Source organism: Puma concolor, chromosome B1 (genome assembly GCF_028749965.1).
Source record: "Puma concolor isolate L17-30 chromosome B1, mPumCon1.1.hap2, whole genome shotgun sequence".
Classification (NCBI taxonomy): Eukaryota; Metazoa; Chordata; class Mammalia; order Carnivora; family Felidae; genus Puma; species Puma concolor.
The window spans coordinates 121294964-121312549 of NC_141670.1; the positions used below are offsets into that span (position 1 = coordinate 121294964).

General features: G+C 37.7%; 1 long non-coding RNA gene and 1 pseudogene across 1 annotated transcript in view; one reads left to right on the plus strand and one right to left on the minus strand.

Moving 5' to 3' along the window:
* Positions 1-1745: 1745 nt before the first annotated feature.
* Positions 1746-2013, minus strand: LOC112858453 (large ribosomal subunit protein eL43 pseudogene; annotated as a pseudogene).
* A 10469-nt stretch (positions 2014-12482) lies between these two features.
* The window catches only part of LOC147581850 (uncharacterized), a 48032-nt gene continuing 42928 nt past the window's right edge, over positions 12483-17586 (plus strand). The window contains exon 1 of the long non-coding RNA XR_015249771.1: positions 12483-12769. This is a non-coding gene — a long non-coding RNA (uncharacterized LOC147581850). The remainder of the gene's footprint in view (positions 12770-17586) is intronic.

Here is a 17586-nt window from a genome sequence, read left to right on the forward strand (position 1 = left end):
CTTGGGTGTCAGTTCCTCTGCCACTGGGAAGAAATCCTAACGGTGCTGTTGGGAGCTCAGGTTGGAGTGCTAAACATGGGTCCTCTTCCTCTCCTTTCTGTCCTCCATTTCTGCCCTTATCCAAACCTCAATGTTTTTTTCCCCCTGCAGCAGTTTTTCCTCCATAAAAGTTTTCTGAAGTTAAATTATAGCCACATATATATCCTTCTCAGAGTAACTCAGATGGTAGTGAAATATTGTGATTTATAAGAAATATATATTTGTCATTCAGATGACCAAATCATCCAAGGTTCCTGGCTTAAAAGTTCCCCAAACTCTTGGAATTTCTTGAGTGATACAAATAACAAAAACATAGTATTGGGTCTCGGGCCCTCAGTTTCTGAAAGTGCATAGAGCCATAAAGGTGAAAAGGGTATTAAAGGAGTAAAAACCAAAGCAAACCACCACCGCTTTATACAGGTAAAGGTCATACACACTGCAATATGCTTTCTTACTCTAGTCCTTCTCTATACTTAGGGTAGGTGAACTGCTATCACAAATACACTCTCAAATGAGTAATGGCTTAAGCACAATAAAAGAATATTCCTGACTCATGTCATAGGCCTCAAAGGGTCGATAGGTCAGAGATGCTGTTCTCCACTTATCCTTAGGCTTGAGGCTAATGGAAATCCTACCTTCTTCAAGGAGTGGCTTCCAAGTTCATCCTGAGGGTGTTTCTATTTCAGTAAGCCAGAAGAGGAGAGGCTTAGCTTGTTTTTATGGGCCAGGCTTGGATCACAGGCATTCATATTCAGTGGCTTCACCTAATTGGAGGGGAGTGGGAAATCCAGTCTGGGTGCCTAGGAAGAAGAAGAGACTATGGACTCTGGAGCATAGCTTCCAATCTGGGATAACTTTCCCCTTCATCACCCCAATAACCTATGTTTCACTGTAAATAGAGTGTTACGTGGAGATACCAATAAAAGCAAAGAAAAGCAAATTTATGAATGCTTTCTTTATTCCCAAACGGAAGTTTATCTTTGGACGTATCAACCAGTAATCTTGTGGTCTCTTTACTCCCCTCCTCCCTTCAGCTGCAAAATGTTCTTGGGGGAAAAAATAAACTGTCACAGAGACTCTGCCTAAAGGCAAACAAAAGAAGGGGGAGATACTGGCTCACCAAGGAAGGTTTGTAATATTCAAGATTTTCAGACTTGGGTGGACAGTACATCTCATCTCAAGTTTGTTTGCCTATTCATTTCCCCGGTGACTGGTTCTAAGGGAGAAAGCCTGAGGCTTTTGCAATTGAAGGGGAGGAGGACCAGAACAGTTAAGGGGCTCTGGGAAAGGAGACATTCTCAGGGCTTGGTTTTGAGTGGGGACTTATGAATCGTCCCATAGGGGGTGTGACTTGTCAGGTTCCTTTGAAATCACTGATGCCACATAGTCCAACACTTCTTTGTACTTCCTTATTAGGTTGATGGCACCACTGCATCTTTTGCCCGCCATGCTGGGTTTTATTTTAATTTTTACTTCTGTCTCGCAAGTGAACTCCCTTCCTTCCTTTCTTCCTTCCTTCCTTCCTTCCTTCCTTCCTTCCTTCCTTCCTTCCTCTTCTTTCTTTCTTTCTTTCTTTCTTTCTTTCTTTCTTTCTTTCTTCTTTCTTTCTTTCTTTCTTTCTTTCTTTCTTTCTTTCTTTCCTTATTTATTGTTACATAAATTAACCCATTTATTGTAGGCTAGCAATGTTTCAAATGGTGGAGCTTCTACTGCCCTTTCAATTCCTTCAGCCTTCGGATGGCAGATTTTCCTGTGACAGCAGAAGTGATGTTATAGGCTCAGGCACCACGAGCTACACCCTAGTGTCAGACCCCCACAGCTCATCTTTTCATTTTGGTTTTGCCACAGAAGGAGAAAGTGTGCTCTGTATGCTGGGTTATTTCAGTTTTCTTCACCATTTTTTTTTCTGAAGGAGGAACCATAGTGGGTCCTGTATTTACCTACAATTCCTACTTTCTTGGTGCATTTAGCCATGTCACTGGAAACCAGTTCTGAGCCCAGAGAGACAAATGAACTCCTTTAAAAGCAGCTCTTGGTTTCCTCTTCTCATTAAGTGTCTTTCAGAAATGCCTCTTACAACCTTCTGCAGAGTGTCGTGTGTATAATTTCCTTATATTAGGAAACCATAAACTGGAAGGTAAATAACAAATATAACCAGTATAAGACCACAAACACAGGTAATGTGTAAAAATTGTGATAAAATATATGTGCTTGGAGAAATGTTAACAAATCATTAGCTGTAAAGCAGGGATGAGATTACACATATTATTTCTTTTATATTTACAACACGGTATGAAGCAGATCCTATCCCATTTTTTAATACTTTTTTAATACAAGGGAAAATTGGGACATAGAAATTATTTAGTCATCTTTCCAAGGTCAAATGGCTAGGTTATATAAAGGATTTGAACTCAGCTTTCACTCCAAATCCTGTGGATTTAATCATTATACAAGATTATTTCAACCTGGGGATTCATACACTAAAATATTTTCCATTTGCTTTTAGCTACTACTTGAAAGTATAAAATAGGGGGTTGGGTACTTGATGGAAATGATTGAAAATGATTATCTTCAAAGTAACTTCTTAAGTTCACATCTGTGCATCGTATTGGGCAAGGTGTTAGGAAAAAATCCTGCCTCTAGAAGCTTATGCTTGAAAACACCAATACTTGTCAGAGCTGTGTTTTAATTGTATGTCAGTGTTAACATTTGATTGCTGGCTTATCCTTTGAGATTCACTTTGGATACTACCACTTGCAAGAATCTTTTCCTAGGTATTCTCAGAAGAAAATTTCTTCCTTTTTTTATACTCTAAATACTTTGTCAATATTTTACGTATGCCATGGAGTTCTTACACACGACTCTTTCTCTCACACAAGGGTTTTTGGGAAGCAGGGCCATATATTGTACATATTTTTACCCTTCATGGTGCCCTTGCCTGGAGTTTTATACATGATAATTGTACTATAAACGTTTGTTGAAATGAGACTGAATATCTTCCTTTAGCTGAAATATGACCCCTTTTTTAGTTTTACCTTTTAATGGAGAAAATTATATCCTGAATTTAGGTTTTCTTCAACCTATCTTTCTCCAAGGAGTCTTAGGAAAGAAACACTTGAACATAAAAGTGGTATATAGGAGAAAATTTGATTGATTGGATAATTTAATCTTTCCAGGTTTTTCCAATTTGTGTCATCAAATTTTTTTGGCTTTGATAGTAGATCGGACTGGATATTTATTAAAGTCATAACTTCTAATGCTTAGATTTTACTCCTGTAGGAGATACACAGCTATGTAGACACTGATTCTAGTGTCATTAAAAGCAGTGCATTATCACATTGTAAAAATTGAATTATGTTTTGTGAAAAATAAGTAGACTCCCAGGCCCAGAAGAGAGAGTGTTCATTCACTGGATTCATGTATTTGCTTCTCTAAGACCATTTTAGAAAGAAGATGATCAAATTCCATTTCAAAGAATTTGAGGGTTAAAGATTTTACATCTTGTAAGCAATGACAAGAATATTGATCTTCTTAATACTAGTGTGCTAAAAATAAGGAAAAACTTCTCCTTGCTCTAGAATTAGAATTAATGTTTCTTTGTTCATTCATTCATTAAATTTTTTTTTCTTTATTTATTCCCTGACTTTTGCTTCAAGGGAGCTTTGAATTTCTAAGGTAGTTTCTCTTCCAAATTGGTTAGAATCAATTCAATGCTTTAAGAAATAATTGGTCTCTATTACATGGATCTTTTGATTATTTCCCTGAAGTCTTTCTTTTGAAGAGGGAATGACAATGATATTCCTTCCACACAAAGAAATCATATTCATTGGTGTGCAGTTACATTGGTGAGTAACTGTAATGACATACACTCTCCATAAAACTATAATAAATGTCTCACTCAAGTTATCACATTGTAAGTAGGACAAATGTAAATTTGGAGAATTTATAAAAATGCGAATATTTATTATTTTGTAATTAAAATGTTTATTTTTGAGACAGAGAAAGACAGAGCATGAACAGGGGAGGGTCAGAGAGAGAGGGAGACACAGAATCTGAAACAGGCTCCAGGCTCTGAGCAGTCAGCACAGAGCCTGACATGGGGCTCAGACTCACAGACCATGAGATCATGACCTGAGCCGAAGTCGGACGCCCAACCAACTGAACCACCCAGGCACCCCAATATTTTGTAATTAAAATGGATAATAATGTGGTATGTTTTCTAAAAAGTGCTTGTGCCCATCTTAGAGGAATCTTGAATCCTTTAAGTTTCCATGTTTCTAAGATGCCTTTTACATTTCAAATATAAAGCTCCATTTTGTTGACCTATCAATTGGTCATCCTCATTACTGGGCGTGTTGGCAGTTAGAGGTGTTCTGCACTGTGATGATGCACTGTTGTTTGCTGTCTTCTGGCAAACACCAAAAAAGAAGGAAGCATAAAGTAGATCAAAGTATCTTTGATAGAAGCTTCTAGCAGGGCCAATTGGGGATGAGACAGTATGTCATTTTTCCGAGTATGTACAACTTCAAGTGACTTATTGAAAATTACATACTTATACCTAAGTTCTTACAAGGGAGTGTGGGGAGAGGTTTTTAACAGTAGGTCAAGGAGAGAAAAGGATTTTATGGGTCTCTGGGAGAACTAGACAGGAATAAGAAATCACTTAATTAGCATTTAATCCACATGTATTCTGACGCCTGAAAGCAGTGTTCTGTTTTAGAATGAAATGTGTCCCCCTTTACCTTCCACAAGTTTGAAAAGATAAAGCATTACATTTTTATAGAATAGGTTGATTGATTTCCTGTTGGCTTCCCCTCCCTCATCTTCCATGTCCCTGGGCTGGCCCTCTCCTTAGGGTGATAGGAAAGTCTGGGAAGGGAGCACAAGTTCAGCAGTGAACTTACTTACTGATTGCTCTGAATCCCTGCTCAAAGTGCCTCTGGGCTTCCTGAGCATCTGGTAATTCCTTCCAAGAAGTCTGGATTAGACCAGACGTGACACTGAAAGTGTGAATTTACATGACTTAACCCCACTGACTCTTTGTTTGTTTCTTTGTTTTTTTTTTGAGAGAGAGAGAGAGAGAGAGAGCGAGCATGCACGCATGAGAGAAAGCAGGGGAGGGAGGGGCAGAGAGAGAGAGAGAGAGAGAGAGAGAGAGAGAAAGAATCACAAGCAGGCTCAGCTGTCAGCGCAAAGCCTAATGTGGGGCTTGAACTCACAAACCATGAGATCATGACCTGAGCCAAAACCAAGAGTTGGATGTTCAACCGACTGAGCCTCCCAGGCGCCCCAACCCCACTGATTCTGATGGCAGTCAGCATGAGAGGCTAGAGGACCAAAGAGCTTCTTTCTCTTTATTTTTCTTATTTAAAAATTTAAAAAAATATATATTTATTTTTGAGACAGAGACAGAGCATGAGCAGAGAAGAGGCAAAGAGAGAGGGAAACACAGAATCAGAAGCAGGCTCCAAGCTCTGAGTTGTCAGGACAGAGCCTGACGTGGGGTTTGAACCCACAAACCATGAGATCATGACCTGAGCTGAAGTCACACACCTAACCAACTGAGCCACCAAGGCACCCATAGCTTCTTCTTCTTTAATTGACAGGCTCAAATTGTCACTTGTAAGTACAGTGAGTCATGAGACCATGACCTGAGCTGAGATCAAGAGTTGGATGCTTAACTGACTGAGCCACCCAGGCGTCCCAAAACTCCATACTTTTTAGAATGAAGGTAAAGAGTTTTTGTTTCATATTTTTGTTTGTACCCCACTAATTTTACTTGTTTATTTGTTTATTTATTTTCTTTTCAAATTTTTATTTAAATTCTAGTTAGTTAACATACAGTGTAATATAAGTTTCAGGATCAGAATCCAGTGATTCATCACTTATATGCAATACCCAGTGCTCATCATAACAAGTGTCCTCCTTAATACCTATCACCCATCTAGCTCACCCCCCACTCACTTCCCTTTGTCAACTGTCAGTTGGTAAAACGTTTTTAAAAATGCATTTCATGTCTACCATATTAAGTATTTAGAATATTAAAAAAATATTATTATTATTATTATTTTTGAGAGAGGGAGAGAGAGAATGAATGAGGGGGGAGAGGGGCAGAGGGAGATAGAGAGAGAGAATCCTAAGCAGTCTCCATGCTCAGTACAAAGACCCCCTCAGGGTTTGATCTCACAAACCATGAGATCATGACCTGAGCCAAAATCAAGAGTTGGAAGCTTCACCAAACACCCCACTCAGGTGCCCATTAAGTATTTAGAATCTAATTCAGCTATTCCCTGCTCTTCAAAAGTTTGCATTATGCCACTTTGCTTTTATGAAGGACCTACATTAGTACTTGTTTTCACTGAAAAAAATCCAAAGAGGATTTCTCCTTTTACAAAGAAAGGTGAAAAGTGAAGAAGAGCCTTCAGTGTTATATTTGCAGCGAGCGGTTACAGAGGCAGCCCTCACCCAGAGCAGCAAGAGTGGCCCCACCTAGCCCCTTCCCCAGAAACTGCACTCAGTATCTCAGCTTTAAGCTGCCATAGCTTTGAACTGTGTCGTGAGCATCTGTGCTTTATTTCAATTTATTTTGTGCATCCTTTAGCAAAACGTGTCCTATCAGAAAATCCTAAGATAATTTATTTTTGGGGTCTGAGGATACTTGAATATTTTTTTCATATAAATTAATGGTAATTGCTTCTGTGCCTAATGCCATTTCAGCTTATGAAAATTTTCATAGGAATTCTCTCCTTTCAGATAGTGGGGGAAACTTGTATGAAATATGTTTTTGCTTCAAAGATGTAATAATTTTGAATAGAATCTGAATAATTCTAAAATGACTTGCACACTAGTAAAAGCAAATTGAAAGGTTCTAAGAAAATGAAAATCAAAAGATGGCTATTATACTCTATATTATGTATTGACTCATGTAGTTTTTCTTGTTTTCCCTTTATGTCTACTATTGAATATAAGTAAATCACTTTATTTTGTTTTACTATTTTCAAATCACAAAGCTAATAATATTTGACATGGAGAAGAATAGGTTATGATATATTATTTCTATCTTGGTGACACTTACATTTATTTTTATATAAAGTTATTCTTAAAATGATGTAGTAAGAAGCACTTCCAGAAAACTGGACCAAAAATGGATCTCCAAAAATGCATTCCTCCATAAAAGCAACAAGAGCAAACTCTTTCTTTGCCTGATAAACAAGGACAGTGCAAAAATTATCAAGATCGACTTTTTCAGAACTCTGAAAATTAACTAAAAGCTTGCCACAATCTAAAGAGGATTTATTCAAGTATTTTTTCAATAGAAGCTTGGTAAGAACCGTGAACTTGGTGGATTTAAAATTTTCCCTGTCCCATCACTGTCTAACTTTCTCTAAAATTGGAAGGTTGCTCGTTTTCAACAACTCCAGAGAGTTAACTATGTAACGTGTCTTTAGCTTGCTTGCTGCTAATGACAGCATTACCAATGGATAGGTGAAGAACACCAAGCTGGGGTGGAAAGAAACAGATGCAGACACCCTCTAAGGATTCCTCCCAATTTTCTCCTTTCTAAGAAGAAGGTGACACAATTTTAACTGGGAGAAACCACTATTGCAAAGGAACAGTGCCAGGACAGAAATGTAGTCCTTAACACCAGAGGCTTTCCATTCTGAGGGGGTATCTTTCCCCTCTCCATTAAGTAAAGACCCTGGGCTCACACCCTCCTTGGAGGAATCCATCATTAGCTGAGCTCTCCAACACTGCTCCCTTCCAGGCAGAAAATAAGACACTTTAAGTCTGACATTGTTTAAAAACACCATGAAGTTAAAAAAAAAAAGTATACTAGATAAACAGATACATGAACCAAACAAAGAATTTAGAATAAGCAAATAAAATCTCAGAGAAATGAGGATTGTGGCAGACAGTGAAGGTTGGCTCATTCAATGTTCTTGTCTTCATCTACTATAAGAGTGTGGGAATTCAAAACCTACCATCAAGATGGCCTTGCAGAACTTTGGTTGGATATGTGACACAATGGTAGATCATGAGATATAAGAAGTCTGTTGGGGCGCCTGGGTGGCGCAGTCAGTTAAGCGTTCGGCTTCAGCCAGGTCACGATCTCACGGTCCGTGAGTTCGAGCCCCGCGTCAGGCTCTGGGCTGATGGCTCAGAGCCTGGAGCCTGTTTCCGATTCTGTGTCTCCCTCTCTCTCTGTCCCTCCCCCGTTCATGCTCTGTCTCTCTCTGTCCCAAAAATAAATAAAAACATTGAAAAAAAAATTAAAAAAAAAAAAAAAAAGAAGTCTGTTAAGGATTTCTGGGAAACTCTTTGTTTGCCTATAAATGTATTGCTTCTTTTCTTCTTCCTTGTTTTTGCCCTCCCTTCTTCTTACTACCAGCTGCAAGATGGCTGGAGGGCATTCACCACATACCTTCCATAAGGGAAAGATAAGGGGAGGAGAGACTTTGCCCCTAACACTTTGAACTGCCAGTAACCACTTCTGAATCTTTTGCTGTTTGAGAAAGGTAAGCAGTTTAATTTGTTTAAGACACTATTACTTAGATTTTCTGTTACTTAAATGTATAAGTAATGCAGATAGGAAATTGGACATAAGAAAAAAATTAGTCGTGAGATAATTCATTGGTAATATTTAGTATGAAAAATACAGCTTAAATAAAGAACTTAATGGATACAATGGAAATAAACTAAAGAGCTAGAAGAGGAGGTCCAAGAACTTTCTCAAGAAGCATCAGAAAGAGATAAAGATACGGACCATATGACAAAAATTTAAGAATTATGGAAAATAAGGTATTTCAGATGGCAAGACAAGCAATAAATAGAGAGAAAAAATAATTGAAAACATAATGAGTAAGATTTATTTAATCTAACAAAACATGTTCCTGCAATGAATTGACAGATTTCATGTGGTGTGAAAAAAAAATAGGTAAATGATAACTTATACATCTGCATATTATGATGCCATGTAAGAACATCTAAGTGTAAAAGAAAAATTCCAATAGCTTCCAGAGATTAAAAGCTGATTGCCTCAATCTAACAGGAATTTCATTGTTATCAGTTTGTGCAATTGCAATGTTGGATAATGGAACACTATTTTTAGAATACTGAATAAAAAGATATTTGAATCTAGAATTTTTTCCAGCTGTATTATCATTGAAATGTGTGGGAAAAAAAAGCCTCATGTGCACAATGCTTCAAAAGACTCACCACATAATGACCTTTTTTGAAAACACTCTAGGACAAGAGTCAGAAACCATGGACCATAGGCCCAAACTGGTCCACTACATATTTTTGTAAATAACGTTTTATTGGAACACAGTTCTGCTCCTTCTTGTATGTAGTATCTGTGGCTTCTTTTCAGCTATGATGGCAGAGTTGAGTGGTTGCAAGAGTCTGTATAATCCGCAAACCAAAGCTATTTGCTCTCTGGTCCTTTGCTGAAAAAGGTTTGTCAACTCTTGCTCTAAGACAAAGTACTCAAGCAAGGAGAGAAACAAATCTAGGCTGCTTCAAAATAGAGAAGTTAGGATGAGTAATTAACTTGGTTGGGTTCACTGTTTAAATAACAAAGGATGGAAGCAAGCCAAAATAGATCCCAAACAATCCAGAACTGAAGTGTTTTATCTGATGATCACACTGTTGTGGAAAGGCCAGAGAAGGCAAGTTGATGTTAAAGTATTTGGCTTGTTCAGGCAGCACTGTAGCAAAAGGGTCCTCAGGTTTGTGTTCCACGATGGCATCACACCTAAGGAGGCATCATTTACATTATAGGTACATCTAGAGAGATCATTAAGACTTGAATTCCGGCCCTCACATTCCTACCTTTCTTGCTGAAGGGTGGAGTGGGGGTGAGGCCAGAAGTATATGAGTTGCCACACTGTGATGCCTGAGATATTGGGAGGGCAGCACCTGTGGGCATACAGCTAGTGGGGCTGCTTCCTGGAAGGCTCTAGAAAATCCTCCTGACTAATTAAAAATGATTTTTTTCTTTGAGGAAGTGTTGTCTTTCCTTAACTCATACAAATTTGCCTCTGAGCTAGCAGTTGGTGTTTTAAAAGGGAAAAATCTAGCTATGAATAGGCTTAAAAATAATAGGAGAAAGTAAATGGATATATGCTATAAATAAATTAGTGATACCCACCAGAAGCATGGAAATAGACCAGCAGAAGAATAGTCTATCCATCCAATGGAAGATAGAAAATGAGAGGGAACCAGAAAGTATGGTAAATAGAAATGCAAAATAGTCTGTAAGAAATACATCCAAATGTAACTATAATTACAATAAATATAAATGCAAAAAACTGATCCAAAGACACAGATACTCAGATCAGATTTTAAAATGGCAATTGTTAGGCAAGAGAATCAAATGACTGTATCTCCATGGAAACACAGACATGACATGGTAGTTGTCAAGTGATCATTATTACTGTGCTTTTTCTGTATTGAGTTAATTATTCAGAATCAAAGCAATATCTGATATCCTGGAGTCAAAGGTAGACATCCTAAGGTTTTACTTTCCAATTAATTATCTGTTCCAGCAGTGACTCTGCTTAGTAAAGTCTTAACATGACTTAGTGATCAGAAAGAAAACTTTTAGGATAATTCTCAAGAGAACATTTTACATGGAAAAACTTTTGCCTTACTAAAAATAAAACTTAATGAAACAATACTAAATATCATAATTTTGACAATTTTGGTTAACTTACTCGGAACCAAATTTGTCAGAAAAGAACGGTCAGCTGTGATAAAAAGGGTGATTAAAATGTGTACAGCATCACAAAGAAATTCACAGTCTCACATATTTTGCATAAAAGTTTACTAGGTCATTATGAAGAAAAGAAAAACTATAATTCAATGAGCTTTTTTATTACACGACTACTTGATTAAAGTACTGGTAGATTTCTTCTGTAAACTTGACTGTTTTGTTTAACTTTGGGTCATTAAGTTGCAAACTACTGAATATGATGTAGTTTTGTTCCAGATGGTAGGAAGTGAAATTTTCTCCTGTTTCTACGATTAAAAATCACACAAAAGAATTGAAACCCACAATGGGTAATATGAGACTGGAGAAGAATTACTAATTTTCACAAACAATAAGCACCTACTCCAAAAATGCATCTTAGTGACAAAACGTAAAGTCATACACATGGTACATTCTATTTTTTTGGAGTTGGTGAAACAAAAATCATTCTAAACAATATTACTGAGATTGATCACCACTGTGGTCCTTCACAATGTTGTTTAATATCTAAGAATGTTTACACTGCAGAATTGCAAAATTTCCACTGCTTTGCTGCACCTGGACTGGTAATGGGAGAGAATGATAACATTCAGGGAATAGTCGTATTGTAATAGTAACCATTTCAGTATCTTGTTCATCTACAAATGTTTTCTACAACAAAATTGTTAAACCTCCAAATATTCCAATGTCATGAAAATTTATAGCTAGAGAAATGGGAGGAAATTAGTTTTGGTGGCTTTACAAAGGACATTAAACTAGAAGCCGGATAAAGCTATTCCTTTTGGCTAATGCACTAAAAATGCCAAAAGAAAGACATACTATCTGTGTCTGCTTAGAAGAATTTGGAAGCCAAATATGTTAGATTCAGCTATATAGTCAATATCTTGTGTCCAATAGTGAGTTAGATTGAGCCCAGGGCAATGGGAAGGACTGAAGAGAGGAAATAGATTGGCTGGTGAGGGCAGAGCATCCAGTGAGTTAAACCTTAAGGAAAATAGGAAGGAGGAGAGCAATAATGAGGTCCTCTTTGTTCTGCTACTGGCATTTTAGCATTGTTTACCCAGGACACAGCAGGAAACCTTGTGATTACTGGTAATATTGCTGAGACTTATTTGAAAAATGGTAGCTTTAAGTGCAGCACACTTACTTGACATTAGGCTGCTCATAAGTAACTACAAAATTTCTAACAGCTCTGGCTTCCTAATTAGGCTAAATTTTGGTTGCCTCTTTCTAGTAAACAATATCAGTGTTAAATCAGAGATGAAAACAATTAGAGCAAGTTCTGTATCTTTCTTTACATACATATGTAATATATTTTTTGTCATTTAAAAAGTATTTATTAAAAACCTAGTATATGTCAAGCATTTTGTTTGGTGCATTAGTTAACTCTGGTTAGAATAAAGTCCCGTCATTCAAGGAGTTAACATTTTAGTGTGAAGGCAGGGAAATGAATAGGATATTACAATACGGCATATGGTTCTAAGATGTTTTGGGAGCCCATAGGAGTGTCACTTGACCCAATTGTAGCTACCAAGGATGGCTGCTTGGAAAAGTGCAATTGTTAGCTGAAATCCAAAGCATGCAAAGATTAGCCAAAGCATCCAAAGCATGAAGGCTGGTGGGGGTAGGTAGCAGGTGTGGAAGTGTATTCCAGGCAGAGAAAACAGCCTGTGCAAGGTTCAGTTGCTAGAAACACTGTGGTTCATCCAAGCAACTATAAGGAATTCATTATAATTCAGGAATAGAGCAGCAGGTTGGAGGAAGGGGAGAAAAGAGATATCATTAAGAACTACTTTGTAATCCAAGGTAGGGAGTTTGAACTTCATGAAAAAGGCTCCAGAAGCCAGTGGAGGGGTTAACAAGGGATATAAGGTTATTTGCACTTTAAGAAGGTCATTTTGGAAGAAGTTTGAAGAATGGCCTGGAAAGGAGGAACCTGGGGGGCCAGACCAGAAATTGGGATACTATAGTGTAAACCAGGTAAGAAATAGAGGTGGTTCAATTCATATAAGTAGTTGAGTGAATGGAGACATGAGAGGGAGAAGGGATGATTGGAGTTGATGACTGGTCAGACATAAGGGAAGAAAGAGAAGTTAAAGCTGATTGCCAGAATTTGTGATTTGGGCAACTGGTGGATGATGATATTCTTAGAGACAGGGAAAATCAAAAGGAGCCTTTCATCTCACGAGAGGTTTTAAACAGCATTGTATGTTTGCCATTGTGCCTGAGCTGCCTTCTATTTCAGGGATTCTTACTGTTCCTCCTTCACATTCCACAGTTTGGTTCTCATTACAAGACTTCCCCCATTATTTTGTCTATTTTCCCTGTCTCTCATTGGGATATGTTTTCACTTTTATTGCTGCAGTGTAATGTAATGTAATTCAATTTAATTTAATTTTAGAAGGGGGGAGGGGAAGAGAGAGAGAGAGAGAGAGAGAGAGAGAGAGAGAGAGAATCCTAAGCAGACTCCACGCTCAGTGTGGAGCCCCATATGGGGCTTGATCCCACAACCCTGGAATCATGATCTGAGCCGAAATCAAGAATTGGATGCTCAACAGATTGAGCCACCCAGGTGCCCCTTGTTGGGATACGTTTTGTTTTTACTTCATTAAAGGATATTGCTGGTCAAAATTTTTGTTGTCAGCCCCAACTCTGTAAGTTTTCAGATGCCCCAGGAGCATGAGAAAACTGTTACCAACGGCTCCCTCAGTGCTCTCTCTCAGATCTCTACTTTAAATTTGCATTTCTAACCCATTTAGGACTTTGAGGTACTTAGCAATAATTGTCTTCTTATTGAGCTCTTTATTGCCATGATGCATCAGTTGCTTGAAAATTTGTTTTTAGATTGATTGTGAAAGATTAGCATTGGCTACACTCAACCACAAATACTCTTGTCATTTACTTGTGACAACATTGAGGCCTTAAAGGCTGAAAACTGAGTGAAAGCCTTGACACAATTACCAACTTTCTTATTGTGTTAGTTTCCTATTGCTACTTTAACAAATCATCACAAATTTAGAGGCTTAAAACAATGTAAGTTTATTGTTTTATAGTTTTTTTTCCTTTTCCAGCTTCTAGAAACCACCTTTCTTTCTTTCTTTCTTTCTTTTTCTTTCTTTCTTTCTTTCTTTTTTTCTTTCTTTCTTTCTTTCTTTTTCTTCTTTCTTCTATTTTTCTAATGTTCATTTATTTTTGAGAGAGAAGGAGAGCATGAGCAGGAGAGGGGCAGAGAGAGAGGGAGACAGAGAATCTGAAGCAGGCTCCACGCTGTCAGCACAAAGCCCAATGTGGGGTTCAAACCCATGAACCATGAGTTCATGACCTGGGCCTAGATCAAGAGTTGGACACTCAACCACCTGAGACACCTGTATTTCTTGACTCAGGTCCCCTTCTTCTATCTTCAAAGCCATCAATTGTGGGCCAAGTCCACTGTATAACTCTGACCTCTTCTACTTTCTCCTCTTCCCATTTCTGCAGACTCTTGTGATTATGTCGGGCCTAGTTGAATAGTCTATGATAACCTCTCTATTTTAAGGTCAGATTAAGTATTAGTAACCTTAATTCCATTTGCAACCTTAATTCCCATTTGCCACTTACATAACACACTCAGATTCCAGGGATTAGGGCATGGGTGTCTTGGGTGTGTGGGTGGATCATTATTCTGAATACCAGGCTTATGAAATCCCATTAAGCAGCATTTTAATTGTCAAGGTTTTTCTTCTGGTTTTTTTTTTTTTTTTTTAATTTTTAAAGTTTAAAAAAAATTTTTTTTAATGTTTATTTTTGAGAGAAAGAGACAGAATGTGAATTGTAGGAAGGACAGAGAGAGAGGGACACACAGAATCCAAAGCAGGCTCCAGGTTCTGAGCGGTCAGCACTGAGCCTGACATGGGGCTTGAACTCACAAACTGTGAGATTATGACCTGAGCCCAAGTCCGACGCTTAACCGACTGAGCCACCCAGGTGCCCCTCTTCCGTTTTTCAAATGTAATTGCATCAAGGTAATTAATAACTTTCATGAGGCAAAGTACAATGGAGAGTTCTCAGTTCGCAACTTACCCTTTGATTCATGAATGATTTACTTCTCTCTAATGCCCATTCTTCACCTGGCTTCCAGGGCATTACACCCTCACAGCTGTCCCTCTGTTTCATGGACTACTTCTAAGTCTCCCTTGCTGGGTGTCCCCATTTTCTCTGAGCACATAATGATAGAGTGCTCCAAAGAGTTCTTTGTCCACTGCTTTTCAGTATTTATACTCACTTCCTTGGCAACCTCACGGACTCTTAAGGCTTTAATATCACTCATAAGCTGACAATTTCCATACTTTTATCACTATATTTAGACCTCTTAAATTCCAGACTTCTGTATTCAGCTACTTCCTCTACATCTTTATGTGAAAGTCTAACAAACATTTCAAAGCCAACGTACTCATAACTGAATTCCTGGTCTTCCCATTGAAACCTGTCCCATTTGTGATTTGCTTTATCTCAGTTGATGTCAACTGTATCATCCCAGGATCTTAGAATAAACATCTTATAGTTTTCCTTGAGTTCTTCTTTTCTTCATACCCCATATCCCTTCGGTTGGAAAATCTTGTGGCTGTGCCTTTAAAATATATTCAGAATTCATCACTTCTCAACACCTTAACTGCTATCACTTTGGTCTATAAACTATTTTCAGGACCTCAAGACCTACATAACACTGGTGGAGGTTGTCTTGTAATAAGGAACACTGTACTCAGAAGCATGGTGTACAAAATTGAAGAATCTGCTATTTTACATGCAGGCAAAATCTTCATACTTTTATCATATGCTTTATATACCTTATAGATTCCTGGATACATGCACTATCCAGTACAAACTTTCTTCAATCCTAGTTTCTAAGATGTTTCATTCTTTAAGAAAAAAGGAAAGTCATCTGGCTTTAAAAATTATAGCAGCATTTCAAATTGCTTTCCATGACTGGCCAAATACAAAAATGTTCTGAATATGTTTCTGGTCAAGGTAGATGCAGATATACTTGGATTTAGATTATACTCACTTTATCAAACTGTATTAACACTTACTTTTAGTGGTTTGAATAAGAGACTGGGAGCACTACATCCTGATTATGTAGGCAGGCAGACATCAACCCACAAATATTTTATGCATTCCTTTATATACATCCCAAATACCTGATAGTTCCTGACCAGAGTAATAGCACTAGGCTAAATTTGATACACTAAAATAATTTTTAATTACAGACAAGACTGCTTTTGATTAAATTGTCAATTTGATCTCCCATAAAAATGAAGGAGAAAAGTAAAATTTGCAGCCTGGGTAGAGATCACGTCAAACTTCCTGCATCAACGCATCAACTGATACGGTGATTTTGCATTAGTATCTTGAATGCTTCTTTATGACTAAAAAAGTTTGTGTTTCTAGTTGCTGGTTCTGATTAATTTCTTCCTCCTTATTGCACCCTGTTGGGGATGTTTTTGAGATAAATATTCTAGAAAAAATTTCCTTGCTATTCTTTAGCTATCTTTGCAAAGTTTTCTTCATGGTGTTCGTTTTTTTTTTTAACAGAAATATTCAAAATGAATTGCTATGGCAGCTTGCACACTGGAACTTCCCAAATCAATCGTAATGTTTCTTAGAATATTGATGAGAACACACTGTCTGCCCCCAATGATGGCCCTGAACTATTTTTTGTCTCTTCTCCAAAGAAATCTATCAAAGGAGAGAAAGAAGATGACGTGGGCCCTCTGAAATAAAACACCACTGAGAAAACCTTCAGGAATAGAAACAATAATAAACAAACAAACAAATAAAGGCAAAGTACAGAAGATCCTAAAATTTAGGAAATGAATTTGAAGGAACAGTTAGGAGGGAGAGAGAAAAAGGACTCCTATTAGGCACATCAGTTACTCTTCCTCCATTTTAGAATACTTTCTACATTAAGCAATATAGGCCCAAAGGACTCACAGAAAAGGCAGGAATTATGACTTCTGCTCTTACATTTATGCATCCCAGTGGCTATCCTGCTGACTTAGCACAGGCTGCAACATTCTCTTTTCATTTGGGATCTGATTCTCCAGCTCAAGAGCATCTTTGGAGACCTACCTGACATTAAAGACAGAGCAATTGCTCAGCCAGATTTAGCGTCTCCATAAAATAAGTGACAATAATTTTCTCGATACTTACGTAAAGTGGCAGGTAGCATTTCCCAAAGATGGTTTCCATAGCTGCTCTCAGCCCATCTTTTAAAATACTAAAGGTATAGGTCCTAATTGGCCTCTGGTACACATTTCTCCTGTGAGTGATGCTAGGGTGAACGTAGACATTAAGTGTGACATCTCTGGGGCTAAACTATCTGGGTTTAGCTGTAAGTCACCGGTCACTGGTTGTACAACCTTGGACACATTAGATAATTTATGCTTCTCAGTTTTATTATTTATACTATGGGAATGGTGATAGTAATAATACCTGCCTCATAAGATTGTTGACAGGATTGGATTAACGCTTTCAAATGCTGGTCAATATCATTGGGATGAGTGGTTCAAATTTTAGCAATGAGAATTTTTCTTAAAGGTTTAAGCCAGATTATTTACTCTAAAATAAGAAGGAGACATTCTGAGGGAAGTGGACTCTTTTAACCCCCAGAGTTCTGAAGAATACAGGATTGAAAATTTTTACCAATATTGAAATAAATTGTATTGTAAGAAGGTACCCTGATGATCAGAAATAGATGCCTGAGACTTTAGTAAGGTAATCACAGTATTTTTACCTGGAAGAGTAAGTTCTAAATCTCAAAA